The sequence below is a fragment of the Lipotes vexillifer genome, unplaced genomic scaffold, assembly GCF_000442215.2.
Source record: "Lipotes vexillifer unplaced genomic scaffold, Lipotes_vexillifer_v1.1 scaffold920, whole genome shotgun sequence".
In the NCBI taxonomy this organism is placed as follows: domain Eukaryota; kingdom Metazoa; phylum Chordata; class Mammalia; order Artiodactyla; family Lipotidae; genus Lipotes; species Lipotes vexillifer.
Window position 1 is genome coordinate 7,042 of NW_006783413.1, and position 10,767 is coordinate 17,808.

General features: G+C 41.1%; 1 non-coding gene and 1 pseudogene across 1 annotated transcript; one reads left to right on the forward strand and one right to left on the reverse strand.

The window, feature by feature from the left end:
- The window catches only part of LOC103074991 (ras and EF-hand domain-containing protein-like), a 30,560-nt pseudogene that overhangs the window by 1,229 nt on the left and 18,564 nt on the right, over nucleotides 1-10,767 (reverse strand).
- On the forward strand, nucleotides 8,536-8,608 carry TRNAW-CCA (transfer RNA tryptophan (anticodon CCA)). Its single transcript has one exon. It is a non-coding gene; the product is annotated as a tRNA-Trp (tRNA).

Here is a 10,767-nt window from a genome sequence, read left to right on the forward strand (position 1 = left end):
AGGGAAAGAAAGCCACAGTGGATGACAAAGGTAGTGCCAGCTTTCTTCCTAGTAAGTTATATGGCACAAAAATGAAGTGTTCATGAATAAAAGTGCCCCCGAAGCCACCTGCCTGTGGTGAAAGGGCCGAGATGGGCTTTCTTGAGGAGCTAATAACGACGTGGCCTTCACTAGCAGACCCCTCGGGCTTCTAATCCAGGATGCAAGCCACACCTTCTGAGCCACCTTCATCCCTTATATCAGGAACCTGTTTTTTATTAAAAAATCAGCCATTATAAAGCAAAGTCTTTCATTACACATATACATCATGAAGTAAAAAGAAGAAAAATAGGCACCTGAATCTACAGTCAACGCTGTTATGGAACAAAGTGGCCTCAAAAGGAAACCTGTGAGAGTTTTCCCTAACTCAGTAGAGAAAAACATTCTCCTATGTTTCCCATGTATGACCTTTAAAACAATGCCCATGACAGATAAAGGTCAAATAGGGTGATATATGTATTTCTACTGAAGATCAGGCCTAGGAGAGCAGTGATTTCGGGGCTCACATCTGTGTCTGAAGTATCACCCCCAAAGCTCTCCTGCAAGCTCTGCAACCTCCAGAATCTCCTATGGTGCTTGTACTCCACCTCCGAGTCATACTCGGAATCTTTCAGGGTAGACAAGCTGTTCTCAGGCAAGCTGTCAACATCACAATTCATCCTCTGCATGGGATCACAAAGGGCCAGCGAGCTGCAGTCCTCACCCATGTAGGGAGAGTGGGATGACCGGGTGACAAAGGAGAGGACGGCTACCTAAGGGCTGGCGATACTCAAGATGACACAGCAGGGGAATCAGACAGCAAGAGAATCAAGAAGACCGATAATCTCATTCTTCCCAAGAGCCACAATGTATTCCACGATAAAGCATCAGGGGAAATAAAATCCCCAGAGCAATATCGTTCATTCTATGCAACAATCAATTAAGATAAAGACATTTAAATCAAACGTTTAATAAATGAAGCTATCTTCTAAAAATCACCATCTTTATTTCCTGATACAAAAAAGAATTAGAATGCCCAGGATGCAAATGCACTCTCAAGTTGTATTAAGAAAATGTATACAGAACATGTGAACCTTTCTACTCTAATGTGGTCAGACCATATTCTGAACAGCGTATCCATTTCTGGATAATATCTCTACTGGAAAGGGATGCCAAGGGCTTCCCTGGTGGCTCAGTGGTTAAGAATCCGCCTGACAATGCAGGGGACATGGGTTCGAACCCTGGTCTGGGAAGATCCCACATGCCACAAAGCAACTAAGCCCGTTCACCACAACTACTGAGCCTGCGCTTTGGAGCCCACGAGCCACAACTACTGAGCCCGCATGCCACAACTACTGAAGCCCATGTGCCTAGAGCCCATCCTCTGCAACAAGAGAAGCCACCACAATGAGAAGCCTGCGCACCGCAACGAAGAGTAGCCCCCCGCTCACTGCAACTAGAGAAAAGCCCACACGTAGCAACGGAGACCCAAAACAGCCATAAATTAATTAATTAATTAATTAATTTTTTTAAAAAAAGGGATGCCAAGAACCTGGATGAGAAAGGCAACTGATGACGTGAGACTTAAAACATTCAGATCAGTGCACTCGGCTTAAGCTGTAATGGTTTCTCTCTTCAAATACTTGAAGAACTGACACAGGAAGAATACATTCTCTCAGGTTGCACAAGACAAAATAAAGGCCAACTGAATTTTTCTGGGAGTCACATATCTAATCAACATGGTGAGAAATGACAGGTAATTAGAAATGTGTCGCCCTGTGGCCATCATCAAAAAATCTACAAACAATACATGCTGGAGAGGGTGTGGAGAAAAGGGAACCCTCTTGCACTGTTGGTGGGAATGTAAATTGATACAGCCACTATGGAGAACAGTATGGAGGTTCCTTAAAAAACTAAAAATAGAACTACCATACGACCCAGCAATCCCACTACTGGGCATATACCCTGAGAAAAGCATAATTCAAAAAGAGACATGTACCACAATGTTCATTGCAGCACTATTTACAATAGCCAGGACATGGAAGCAACCTAAGTGTCCATCGACAGATGAATGGATAAAGATGTGGCAGGAATAAAGACACAGAGGTAGAGAATGGACTTGAGGACATGGGGAGGGGAAAGGGGAAGCTGGGATGAAGTAAGAGAGTAGCACTGACTTATATACACTAGCAAATGTAAAATAGATAGCTAGTGGGAAGCAGCTGCATAGCACAGGGAGATCAGCTCGGTGCTTTGTGACCACCTAGAGGGGTGATATGGAGGGTGGGAGGGAGATGCAAGAGGGAGGGGATATGGGGATATATGTATATATATAGCTGATTCACTTTGTTATACAGCAGAAACTAACACAAAATTGTAAAGCAATTATACTCCAATAAAGATGTTAAAAAAGAAAAAACAAAGGCTTCCCTGGTGGCACAGTGGTTAAGAGTCCGCCTGCCAATGCAGGGGACGTGGGTTTGAGCCCTAGTCCAGAAAGATCCCACGTGCCGCAGAGCAACTAAGCCCATGTGCCACAGCTACTGAGCCTGCGCTCTACAGCCTGTGAGCCACCACTGCTGAGCCTGTGTGCCACGGCTACTGAAGCCCGAGCACCTATAGCCCGTGCTCCGCAACAAGAGAAGCCACCGCAACGAGAAGCCCACGCACTGCAACGAAGAGTGGTCCCTGCTCGCCGCAGCTAGAGAAAACCTGTGCGCAGCAACGAAGACCCAACGTAGCCAAAAATAAATAAGTAAATAAATTTATGAAAAAAATAATAAAATAAAAGTAAACTATTCTTATCTGCCCAGAGTATTTCCATTACAATTAAGTATGTAAAAATATAAAATAAGTTATATTTTTGCTAGAGTTCTTAGAAAAACGATGAAACTAAAACAAATATACAAGATAAAATCCAGTAAGGCCATAAAAGCAACAGAATTAAATTTACAAGATGATTTTAAGTTTTTTTAAAAAATTGTTATTGAAGTATAGTTGATATATATTATATAAATGACAGGTATGCAATATAGTGGTTCACAATTTTTAAAGGTTATACTCCATTTATAGTTATTGTAAAATATTGGCCATATTCTCCATGTTGTATAATATATCCTTATAGCTTATTTTAAACCTAATAGTTTGTACCTTTTAATCTCCTACCCCTATATTGCCCCTCCCCACTTCCTTCTCCCCACTGGTAACCACTAGTTTGTTCTTTATATCTGTGAGTCTGCTTCTTTTTTGTTATACCCACTAGTTTGTTGTATTTTTTGGATTCTACATATAAGTGATATCATATAGTATTTGTCTTTCTCTGTATGACTTATTTCACTTAGCATAATGCCCTCCAAGACCATCCATGTTGCCACAAATAGCAAAAGTTTATTCTTTTTATGGCTGAGTAGTATTCCATTGTATATATAGACCACATCTTCTTTATCCTTCCTTCTTTGATGGACACTTAGGTTGCTTCCATATCTTGAAAATTGTAAGTAATGCTGCTGTGAACACTAGGTGCATGTATCTTTTCGAATTAGTGTTTTTGCTTTTTTCTGATATATACCCAGGAGTGGAATTGCTGGGTCATATGGTAGTTTTACTTTTTTGAGAAACCTCCATACAGTTTTCCAGAATGGCTGCACCAATTTACATTCCCACCAACAGTGTACGAGGGTTCCCTTTTCTCTACATCCTCACCAACATTTGTTATTTGTGGTCTTTTTGATGACAGCCATTCTGACAGGTGATATCTCATTGTGGTTTTGATTTGCATTTCCCTGATGATTACCAATGTTGAGCATCTTTTCATGGGCCTGTTGACCGTCTACATTTCCTCTTTGGAAAAATGTCTATTCAGTTCTTCTGCCCATTTTTTACTCAGGTTGTTTGTTTTTTTGATGTTGAGTTATATGAGCTGTTTATATATGTTGGATATTAACCCTTTATGAGTCATACTATTTGCAAATATTTTCTCCCATTCAGTAAGTTGTCTTTTCATTTTGTTTATGGTTTCCTTTGCTGTGCAAAAGGTTTTAAGTTTAATCGTTTCTTAAAAACAAAAAGGAAGGAAGAAAATAATCATTGGAGGCTTGCAGTTCAATACAGTGGACAGAACACATGAATTTGTCTTCTTTCCCTTTTGAGACCTCATTAATATGAAATTTCAAAGGAAATAAGCCAATAAAAGTTAAAAGACATGGTGTAGGAAGGGGAAGCTGGGGCGAAGTGAGAGAGTAGCATGGACATATATACGCTACGGAACGTAAATATATACGTAAGAGTAGCATGGACATATATACGCTACGTAAAATAGTTAGCTAGTGGGAAGCAGCAGCACAGCACAGGGAGATCAGCTCAATGCTTTGTGACCACCTAGAGGGGTGGGATAGGGAGGGTGGGAGGGAGGCTCAAAAGGGAGGGGATATGGGGACATTTGTATGCATATGGCTGATTCACTCTGGTGTACAACAGAAACTAACACAGTACTGTGAAGCAATTATACTCCAATAAAGATCTATTTTAAAAAAAGTTAAAAGAATGGAAGAGGGGCCCATCAGCAGTAAAGTGATTTAAACACACTGCTGGAAAAAGGAAACTGGATGGTAATGTGCTGACAAAGGGAAGAGAATTGGGGAAAAGGAGGTCCAGAAGATGTGTGTTGAAGGTCCTACTGCAGAACAAAGAAGAGACAACTGGTCATGCAGAACCCCAGAGAGTGAGAAGGGGGGGCTGAAAATAGAGATTAAAACTGTATACTAAGGCACACTGCCTCTCAAGCCCATAGCTGCTCTCACTCTAGGAAAGAAGAGCATATAAGCCAGAGCTGATTCCAAATGCAACAAGACAGGGTTTGTCTTTTTTAAAATAACTGAATGATTCCCAAAAGGAAAGCTAAGGCTTCTCTCTAAACATCCATACCCCATACACCTAGTAATCAGGGTCCCCTGTCTGACAGCCAGCTTCACACACAGAGCTCCAAGGAAGACCATCTCTCAGAGGAGATGCCTTGAGGTAAACAGATCTACTTGCTACATCAGCTACCTAACATGATCTGAAATTCCAAGATGACATCTGGGTAGCAAGTTTAAAAAGCAATCAGTCCAATAAGAACAGAAATTTCCTGGACTCCAAAATTAGTACTTCCAAGGAGAAAAAAACAAATTCCATGCACTGCAAAGAATAAGTAAGTTGCAAGGTATCAGTGATATCATGAAGATGGCAGAGTTTCTTTTTACAAGAAACCAAAAACTCAACCAGAGAATCCAAGAGAAATAAGCAACTTTACAAGTAAGTCATGAACCAAACACAAAACCAATTAAGAGGTAGCAAAACTTGGAACTGGCCGTACATAAAGGGGATTCATCTGACCACAAAGCTGGGAACCTTCTCTTTTGAGTGGCATAGGAATAATGACTGGAGAGAAAGAAATGAGTTTCTCAGCACCAGTGGCATAAGGTGTTGACAATTATACTAAATTGGTAAACTTCTGTATAGTTCTTTACACCCTTTAACATGCTCTCCCATAAATCATCTCCTACTCTCTTACAGGACAACCCTAATAGGCAGGCAGGAAGTCTGGTATAAACGCGAAAGCACCACCTGTGTAAAGACAGAAAGACAACCCATTGCTTATTAGCTGAGTGACTTTGAACAAGTTATTAAACCTGGAACTCATTGTTCCCATCCATAAAGGTGGGGAATTTGCACTTTCCTCAGAGAAAGTTTGAGAATTGAATTTTTTTTAATTATGAAAAAGAGCTTCATAAACTACAAAGTCAATAAAATATTAGTTATTAGGGTTAGACAGGACAGTTTATTATTAATCCCCATTTACAGATGAGAAGCTAATGATCAAAATGAGGAAGTCAATTGTCCCATGTATTACAGGCAGAAATTGGCAGGTCTTGATAAGGACTCAGGTCTCGTCACTACTGACTCTCACTGTTCAGGGCCTGTTTGGTCTTCATCATATGCTGTATCAGGGCAAGAAACTGTCTCCTTCTGCAAACATTCTCTTAGTCTAAAGATTTGGGATGACGTGGAAATAAGTAAAGACAGTGGCTAGGAGAATCTGTGACTCTAGCATAAAGCAAAGGATTGGTCCATTCAAATTCTGTAATAAAAGCTTAATATGTATGGTCTAATGACCTGTGGAAATCAAATATAAGTTGACATTGATAATAATTTTCCAAAAAGGATATGGGGAGAATTCTTAATAATTCCAGAGGTTTAAATAGCAATAACCCACAAAATGCAGTTAACTGTCCATCTCATTCAGTATAAATACTGGAAGGAGCATTAAAGGGTATCATATGAACAATCAGAAAAGCAAAGTGATGTGCCCAAATTGCACAATGCCACTTTCATGGATGATTATTTTTTAAGCACCCATTTTCATTTTAGCTAAGATAATTCCATTAGTTATGGAGACCATCCACATGCAGGAAGTGAATCCAGTACTGCGCTGGAGACAATGTGTACCAGCAGGTGAGAGGCTATTTATTTTAAGCATCTCCTCCCAAACTCTCTATTCAGTGATGTTGACTTGGGAGCTTGAAATCGGTAACTGGCAGGAGTATTTATACCATGGAAATCGTCAAATGCTACAAATCCCCCCTTCCCTTCCTCCCCTCTCCAGAGCCTGTTGTTATTAAACATCTACCAGCACAGCAGAGTGAAAAAGACCCTACTCATTAGAAACCAAATAGAGCAAAGGCCAAAACCAATCACACCTTTGCATTCACTTCAGCAGGTTCTCTCCTACTTCTTGCTCATCAGGGATCCTCTAGGTCTGGAACTTTCCACAGAGAAGAGAAATATTCATTTCATTTAATAAACATTCACTGAGTACATGTACCTTGTAGTAAGCTGGGTGTAGGGCTGCATGACAAGGAAAGACCATTTCCCTACTGTCATAAGCAGACCCGGGACTTGAGGGCCCTTGGTTGGTAAAGACCAAGGAAAGAAAACTGAGGTTTGATGGACAAGTGTTCAGGGGATCAGAAATATTTATTAGATCTATGCAAAAGATAAGCTGCCTTTAGAAACAGAAAAAGAAATTAGGGGCCTTAAAAAATTTTTTTTTTTTGCCAAGGAGTCCAATTTGATTCTGAAATCTGATCCATCTGCTGCTTCAATATGATTCCATATATTTTTAGTTGCTAATAATTTAGACACACTGAGATACTGAAGGTATCCCTCAAAGTCCAGCTGCCACATACCTACCTTTCTGAGTTTCTTTAGTCACTGTAGATCTCCCACTTCTGTTTCATGCTGAAGTCTGAGGTCACTGAGGGCTTCCTCAGCTTTGCGTTTTTCCTAAAAGAAAAAAAGAAAGATTTTGTTCACTTAAATAGGTTCTTCAAAACCCTGTGGGTGAGAAACATTTTGTGTCAAAAAGGCTGATCCCGGGCTTCCCTGGTGGCGCAGTGGTTGAGAGTCCGCCTGCCGATGCAGGGGACACGGGTTCGTGCCCCAGTCCGGGAGGATCCCACATGCCGCGGAGCGGCTGGGCCCGTGAGCCATGGCCGCTGAGCCTGCGCGTCCGGAGCCTGTGCTCCGCAACGGGAGAGGCCACAACAGTGAGCGGCCCACGTACCGCAAAAACAGCAACAACAACAACAACATCAACAACAAAAAGTCTGATCCCAAGTCTCCTACAGAGATAGTGAGAAGGGATAAGGGAAGTAACCAAACTTTAGATGCCCAGCACTTCCATAATGCTCCGCAACGGAGGCCACAACAGTGAGCGGCCCACGTACCGCAAAAACAGCAACAACAACAACAACATCAACAACAAAAAGTCTGATCCCAAGTCTCCTACAGAGATAGTGAGAAGGGATAAGGGAAGTAACCAAACTTTAGATGCCCAGCACTTCCATAATGTAAACCTACAAGAGTGAAAGAATTGAGGAATCTCGCAACCTACTTACACACATCACCTGGAGTGACACCTCTATGACCACTACTCAATTGTGATAGAGGGCTGTAACACATCAATTAACTAGCTAATTAATTACTGCTGTGTTTAATTAAAAGCTACTGGCACAGCCAAGGGCCCCAGTGCTTGCCTGAATCCTATCATGTCATCAGGACTCAGGAAGTCCTGGTGGGTTTACTGTTTTTCCAAGAGCTTACACCTTATCTAAATTCAAATCACATCACCTGCAAATTTCTATGCAAGTGCTGCCCCTTAGGCTGGTATTTCTCATATGTGTCACCCGTGGTGCAGAGAATGGCAGAAGGGCACCCCAGGAGGTCAGGGGCTGAAGCTCTCATGAGTCCAGATACCTTGGAATTTTTTTCTCTTAACACATTATGGAAATGTATATCCTATGTTCAGTATTCAAATAAAGTTTTAAGTTTATAACTACTGGAATTGAGTGTAACAAGGCCTAAATAAATGGAGAATATACCAGGTTTGTTCATTATTTATTATTATTAAGATGCCAATTCTTCCCCAACTGATCTTTAGATGCAATTGAAGTCCAAGCAAACCCCCAGCAGGGGACTTCCCTGGTGGTCCAGTGGGTAGGACTCCAAGCTCCCAATGCAGGGGGCCCAGGTTCGAGTCCTGGCCAGGGAACTAGATTCCACATGCATGCCGCAACTAAGACCTGGCAGAGCCTAAATAAATAAATAATAAATAAATAAGTATTAAAAAGAAAAAACCCCAGCAGGTTTTGCTTTTTAGTTTTGGGGGTTGTTTTGGGGGGGTTTTTTTTAGAAACTGACAACGTGATTCTATGGAAATTAGAGGACTTAAAATAGCCAGGACAACTTTGAGAAATAAAAAAGTTGAAGAACTAACACTACCTGATTTTAAGACTTATCATAAAGCAATGGTCATCAAGACAATGTAACACTGGCATAAAGATAGACAACTCAACCAATGTAACAGAGCAGAGAGCTCAGAAATAAACCCCACACAAATACAGGAAACTGATTTTGGACAAAATGCAAAAGCAATCCAGCAGAGATAGTCTTTTCAACAAATGGGCTGAAACAATTAGATATGCACGTGCAAAAAAATGAACTTTGATCCATACCTTGCAAAATGGATCCTAAATGTGAAACCTAAAACAATAAAACTTATAGAAGAAACATAGGAGAAAATCTTTGCAAACTTGGGGTAGGCAAAGATTTCTTAAACACCAAAAGCATGATCGGTGAAAGAAAAAATGGACAAATTGGACTTCATCAAAATAAAACATTTCTACTCTTCAAAGACACTGTCAAAGTAGTTCCGCTCATTTTATTCACAAGAAAATTCTGGTTTGGAGAACCATTTCTATGGCCACTCTACTCTCCTATCTCATTTCCTTCAAACGTCCCATCTTCTAAACACTCTTATGTGCTCACCATCCTCAAATATTTTGCACAGCACCCAACACATAATACATAAATTTTCAACAGAGGAGACAAATATGTTATCTTGGTTGACTTCACATCATCCCATCCCTTAACTATTTTTTTTTCAACTTTTGAGACTGAAGAGTTGGGAAATAGCTCTATCCCTCCCTAGTCAAAGTATATTTTAATATCAGTCTCTGATCAAAACCAAAAGTCTCTGCATTTCCTATCTAGAAATCAAACCCTGCACATCAGTCAAGGCTCTCCCGAAAGTCACCTGTTCCATGAAGCCTGCCTGCCTGCCCTGACTGATTCAACAAGAAATCCCTTCCCCTGCCACATTTTATCTGAAGCTCTGTGTACTGAGTTTTCTGTGGATGTTTATCTTCCCAGGTACCCTATCAGTCTCCATACCCCCTGCAGCACCCAGAGATCTGACTGGCAACAGATCCTGCATTAATGAATAAGTGAGGGCAGAGCCCAGGGAAGGACACAGTGGGAGGTGAAGTGAAGGCCGCGTTTTGTACTGGATCTGAGGCAGGTGAAGGACTCTGCCGCAGGGAGGGTAAAGAACACAGGGGTGAGGAAGGAGCAGGGGACCCTTGCCGGGCACAGGGTCAGGAAAGAGACCAACGATGGGAAATCTGATTGACAAGCTGAAAAGGGTCAAGCCCCTTCTGAACACAGTGAGAAAGGAGAGATTCTAGAAAGCACAACAGATTGCATCGGAAATCTACAGGCAGGAGCACACGCTCCACTTCAACCTGCTGGTTGCCTTCTCCTTCCTTTATTTTTCCTTCTTTTACATTGTTTCGAATGGGGGAGGTGCCCAGTATTTCCTATATAACCTACACTAAGGAAGCTGAAAAGACTCAAAAATTATCAGCTGGAGAAACTGTCTGTCCTGCAGGGATCTGTAACTAATATTTCTGATATGCAGAGAATCCCTTCGCTTTCTTCTGCCTCAGATTTGTGTTTTTATGGGTCGGGGTTACTGAAATCGGAACTCTGGCTGAATGGCGAAAACAACGTTGTGAATCCTAAATAGATTTCAATAACAAACTAGGATGCATTTTTAATAAAAGAATATTTATGTTTAAGTTTATACACATTATTATATGTATGGAAGTCCCCACAAATTAAGTCACAGGATTATGTAGATGAAAACGGACTTAAAATCCTGCGTAACATAGATTACCCACCACCAGCTTCTACAGTAGGTAAGGATTTGCTTGTCTAAGTCTCCCAATGACGTCTTAATGTACCATAGAATCATGAGTACCAGTAAAGAGCTCATTTCCTCTCCTAAAATTAGCATATTCTGGGATATAAGTGCATTCTATCTGTTCACTCAGCAGCAAATGTTTTTTTTTTTTTTTTTTTTTTTTGGGG